The 6,116-nt window shown below is 38.3% G+C and overlaps 1 pseudogene; it reads right to left on the bottom strand.

Annotated features, from left to right (window-relative positions):
• Positions 1–288: 288 nt before the first annotated feature.
• On the bottom strand, positions 289–1,665 carry LOC121492385 (annotated as a pseudogene).
• Between the last annotated feature and the right edge of the window lie 4,451 nt (positions 1,666–6,116).

The raw sequence follows: 6,116 nt of genomic DNA on the forward strand, positions 1-6,116 counted from the left end.
TGTGACAGATTTTTGGTCAAGTTGTTTCCATTAAAAAGTACTAATTTTAAAAACTAATAACTTAAAACTGCCACACACGCACAAAAAAAAAAAAAAAGGGCCACAAAACATTCTCCTTTCCTTCTGAAGGTTTTACGATGCATTGTTATCATTTTTTTTTTTTTGATGCATTGTTATCATTAACCAGTCTTTTACTAGTAAACTTAAATGGCCAATTGACACAAACAGTTCTGAGACCGTTCTTCCACCACTGATTAAGACTGGGGTGGCAGGTATTGGGGATAATATTCATTTAGCCTTCTGAGCTTTCTGGGCAGACTTGGTGACTTTGCCAGCTCCAGCTGCCTTCTTGTCCACTGCTTTGATGACACCCACAGCAACCGTCTGTCTCATGTCACGAATAGCAAAACGACCCAGAGGAGGATAGTCAGAGAAGCTCTCAACACACATAGGTTTGCCAGGAACCATATCAACAATGGCAGCATCCCCAGATTTCAAGAACTTGGGACCATCTTCCAGCTTCTTTCCAGAACGACGATCTATCTTTTCCTTCAGCTCAGCAAACTTGCAAGCAATGTGAGCTGTGTGACAATCCAGCACAGGTGCATATCCAGCACTGATTTGGCCTGGATGGTTCAGGATAATCACCTGAGCTGTGAAGCCAGCTGCTTCCATTGGTGGGTCATTTTTGCTGTCACCAGCCACGTTGCCACGACGAACATCTTTGACAGATACGTTCTTGACATTGAAGCCCACATTGTCCCCAGGAAGAGCTTCATGGTGCATTTCAACAGACTTTACTTCAGTTGTAACATTGACTGGAGCAAAGGTGACCACCATACCAGGCTTAAGAACACCAGTCTCCACTCGACCCACTGGGACAGTACCAATACCACCAATTTTGTAGACGTCTTGGAGAGGCAGACGCAGGGGCTCATCAGTTGGACGAGTTGGTGGCAGAATGCAATCCAGGGCTTCAAGCAGTGTGGTTCCACTGGCATTCCCATCTTATCGGGTGACTTTCCATCCCGTGAACCAAGGCATGTTAGCACTTGGCTCCAGCATGTTGTCACCATTGCAACCAGAAATTGGCACAAATGCTACTGTGTCGGGGTTGTAGCCAATTTTCTTAATGTAGGTGCTGACTTCCTTAACGATTTCCTCGTATCTCTTCTGGCTGTAGGGTGGTTCAGTGGAATCCATTTTGTTAACACCAACAATTAGCTGTTTTACACCCAGTGTGTAAGCCAGAAGGGCATGCTCACGGGTCTGCCCATTCTTGGAGATACCTGCTTCAGATTCACCAACACCAGCAGCAACAATCAGGACAGCACAGTCAGCCTGAGATGTGCCTGTAATCATGTTTTTGATAAAGTCTCTGTGTCCTGGGGCATCAATGATGGTCACATAATACTTGCTGGTCTCGAATTTCCACAGGGAGATATCAATGGTGATACCACGTTCACGTTCAGCTTTCAGTTTATCCAAGACCCAGGCATACTTGAAGGAGCCTTTTCCCATCTCAGCAGCCTCCTTCTCAAATTTCTCGATAGTTCTTTTGTCGATCCCACCACATTTGTAGATCAGATGGCCAGTAGTGGTAGACTTGCCCGAATCTACGTGTCCAATGACGACGATGTTGATGTGAGTCTTCTCCTTTCCCATTTTGGTTTAGGTTTAGCGGTGGTTTTCCCGACACCTGTGTTCTGGCGGCAAACCCGTTGCGAAAAAGCTGTGTACCATATGTTTTTGGCAGAATGAAAGTGCAGTGTCCTAGGAAAGCAAAATAATGTAAAACATGAAATTTGTGGCTAAATTACTGAGGTTAGAATTAAATTCTTCAGTAGAGTTTGAGGACACACAGGCATTTAACATTGTAACAAAAATATTATGTTACAGAAGAGTAAGGTGTGCTGGTACTTTGAGCTTGAGGAATTTTTAGTCATTGAGACTATGGAAATTTAGTGAAGTCTTATCACATTGGGGTTATAAAGGTGAATCAGCTGGTAAGCTAGTTAGCTTATAAAGAAGGCAAAGAAGCATTTCAGGATGAGGGGTGAAAAAGCTTTTCACAAGGGCCATCTTATGCTTTGTGAAGCCATGTGGGGGGCATGGGCCACCTGGGAGCAGGAGCTTCTTGATCACCAGTGATGCCCAGTTGCTCCTCCTGACCTGTGGTATCTGTCTTGGCTGTCCACTCTGACTTCTACTGGGGACCCTCAAGGGTATTTTATTACATGAAGGGAAAGAAAATTCTCTTAAAAGTCTACAAAATCCCCTGCCATCCTCCATTCTAGTACCTGCTGGTCAAAACTTTCTCAGATTCAAGGAATCTATAGTGAATGTATACATGTACAATTGCTAAAGTGTGATGACTGTCCACTCATGGAAAGAGATGATGGCTATCTTTTGTGCAATTAACTAATCAATAATGATCTTTTTTTTTTTTCTGTTATGGTTTTTGGCTCTCACATACACTAGACTTAATTCAGAATTGTGTGTTCTTGAATGGTATAAATCACATTTTCCTATTAACAGTTTACTTTTGACTTCTCTAAAGTTTATAACTGACAGAAAGAAAGAGATGGTGGTTAGGGCTGTTGGTGGGGAAAAATCATTGGTTATAAGGAAGTGTGATAATGAAAGAAAAACTAGAAAGCAATCTAGTGAAGCTTTACAAAAGTACAATTTTTTGCCATTTTCTTCTGGGAAAAAAAAATCCTCCACAAAGTAAATATTTAAAATAGTTCATAGTACTAAGCCTGTGAATTTTTGCTCTGTAGTATACTAGCAGTTTCACAACCAGAAATTCTGTATTTTTGAAGAATTCTAAAAAAAAAAGTTTATAGTAGAATAACTAGAAAAATAATTCAGTAAGATGACAGGATATAAGATAATTTTTTAAAAAGCCAGGATCTCCCCTATGAAAAAGGAATAATAATGATAAAAAAAATAATAATGGAGGAGGGGGGACCAATTTAAATAGTGAAAAGAAATAAAAATTGCCTAGGAATTAACTATAAATGTTCAGTACTTTTTGATAAAAACTAATAACTTCACTGAGGGACATGAAAAAAAAAAAAAAAAAGACCAAATGGAAAAAAATGACATGTTTTAGGATGGGAAAATTAAATATTGTCAAGACCTTAATTCTTCTCAATTAATCTATCAAATTCCAAAAATTCCCAAAGGTATGTTTTGGCAGAATAAAAAATTAGCCATTTTTGGAGAAAATATATAAATAATGAGTGAAGAATTTCTTTAGCAAATATTAATACTTGTTTTAAAGCTATGGTATTTTAAAAGTATGGTTCTCCAAGGGAAAAAGATTTTCACAAAATACTATTCTCCAAGATAACTTGTTCAGGAAAGTTTGTAGCAGTTGTATTGATAATAGCTTCTGAATAGAAACAATCTAAATGTCTGACAATGAGAAATGGTTAAAGAAATGGTGGTATATCCACATAATGGAATACTGCTCAAACATAAAAAAGATAAACTACATGCAGCAAAATAGATAAACTGCCAAAACTTTGTGCTGAGTTAAAGAAAGGATTCCATAATAGAGTACATACTGAATTATTCAATTTGCATGAATTCTTAGAACTGGAAAGTCTAATCACTGGTGAAAGAAATCAGAACAGTGGTTGCCTCCGTGTTGGAGGCAGTTGGGAACTGGCTGAGACACAAGGCATCTTTCTGGGTGACGGAAATGTTTTATACCTTCATAGTGGCATGGGCTTTCTTTCTTTCTTTCTTTTTTTAAACAAGAAGAGGCAGAGGGAGAAGTAGGCTCCATGCAGGGAGCCCGATGTGGGACTCGATCCTGGGACGCCAGGATCACGCCCTGGGCGGAAGGCAGGCACCAAACCGCTGAGCCAGCCAGGGATCCCTGGCATGGGCTTTCTAGATGTATGCTTTATCAAAACTCATTGAATTGTACCTTTAAGATCTGTGCATTTTACTTGATATAAAATACACTTTATGATATCTTAAAATGTGAGGCAGGAAAAAATTGGCCACTGGCACCAAGGAACAAAATGAAAAATTTAGAAATGGATCTACTTTCTTTTTCTTTCTTTCTTTCTTTCTTTTTTTTTTTTTTTTTTTAAAGATTTTATTTATTTATTCATGAGAGAGAGAGAGAAAAAGAGAGAGAGAGGCAGAGACACAGGCAGAGGGAGAAGCAGGCTCCATGGAGCCTCGATCCCGGGACTCCAGGATCACGCCCTGGGCCAAAGGCAGGCACTAAACTTCTGAGCCACCCAGGGATCCCCCTGGATCTACTTTCTAGATAAAAATTGAGTATATGATGAAAGAAGAATTTTAAATCAGTGAGGGTGGGTGGGAGGAAGGATTATTTAACAATGTTGGAACCAGGAAAGATAAAAACTGGAACTACTTCATTCCTAATACCAAAATAAAGCCAGATAGATGAAACATTTTCATATAAAAAGTGAAATAAATGTATTTTATACATTTCTTCATTGTTTGAATTATTTTAGCAAGCACACTTTTCAAAACGTTTTGATTATGGTAGAACATACATAACAAAATTGACTATTTTAACCATTTTTATGTGTGTTTCAGTGGCATGTTATTGTTCAACAATTACCAATCAGCATCCATCTCCAGAATTCTTCATTTTCCCAAACTGAAACTCTGTATACCCATTAAGCAACTCCCCATTTCCTCTCTTCCCAATTCCTGGCAACCTCTCCTCTCAATTCTACTTTCTCTCCATATAAAATTGACTACTCTAGGTACTTCAGCATAAGTGAAATTATGCAGTATTTGTCTTTCTGTAACTGGTTTATTTTGTGTAGCAGAATATCCTCAGGATCCATCCATATTGTAGCATGAGTCAGAATTTTCTTCTTTTTTTAAGGCTAAATATATTTCATGGTGTTTTGTCTTTCTGTTCATCCATTGATAGACATGTGGGCTATTTCCACCATTTGGCTTTTTTGAACAATGCTGCTATAAGCACAGCTGTACAAATGTTATTCAGATACCTTCTATCTTAATCTACTCAGTCTGCCATAACAAAATACTAAACAACATAACTTTATTTTCTCATAATTTTTGGAGGCTAGAAATCCAAGATCAAGTTTCTGACCAATTTAGTTTCTGGTGAGAGCTCTCTTCCTGGCTTACAAGCAGGGATGGTGTAGGGTAGGGTAGAGTTTGAGGGGAGCTCTCTGGTATCTCCTCTTATAAGAATACTACATCTATCAGACCAGGTCCTGCCACCTATGATCTCATTTAGCCTTAATCACTTCCTTAGTCCAAATACAGCCGTACATATGAGTTTTGTGGGAAGGACAAACATTCAGTTCACTATACCTTCTTCCATTTTGATGGATGGTGAGGGGTGGGGTGGAGATGGAGTGGGGGTGATAGATACCTAGAAGTGGAATTGCTGGATTATATGGTAATTCGTGTTTAATTTTTTAAGGAACTTTTCCTTTCCAATTTGTATGCCTTTTATATTTCTTTTTCTTGCTTAATTGCTCTGGCTTGAACTTCCAATATTATGTTGAACAGAAGTGGTGAAAGTGAGCATCTTTCTCTTATTTCTATTCTTAGAGTTAAAACTTTCAGTCTTTCACCACTGGGTGTATATGTTAGCTGTGAGTTTTTCATATATGACCTCTATTTAAAAAAAAAAATCTATAAAAGTGCTAAAATAAAATATAGATAAATATGTATGTCATTTGGAGGAAGGAAAACATGAAAAACAAAGGCAAAACTTCTATGGGAAAGAAAAGGGTGATAGGTTTGATTATGTAAAAAAGAAAAAAAAAAAAAGGAAAGACAGATGCCTAAGTGGCTCAGCGCATGATCCCAGGATCCAGAATCAAGTCCCACATTGGGCTCCCTGCATGCAGCCTGCTTCTCCCTCTGCCTGTGTCTCTGCCTCTCTCTGTGTCTCTCATGAATAAATAAATAAAATCTTTAAAAAAAAAAAAAGAAAAAAATAGAAAGAAAAGATGCATATGGCAAAAGCTCCATAAAATAAAGTGGTATGATAAATAGGGGTAAGGTCCTTAATATGAGAGCTCTTACATATAAATAAGGAGAAAAAGCTACACATAAAAGCTAAATTGGCAAAG

Source organism: Vulpes lagopus, chromosome 6, assembly GCF_018345385.1.
Source record: "Vulpes lagopus strain Blue_001 chromosome 6, ASM1834538v1, whole genome shotgun sequence".
Taxonomy (NCBI): domain Eukaryota; kingdom Metazoa; phylum Chordata; class Mammalia; order Carnivora; family Canidae; genus Vulpes; species Vulpes lagopus.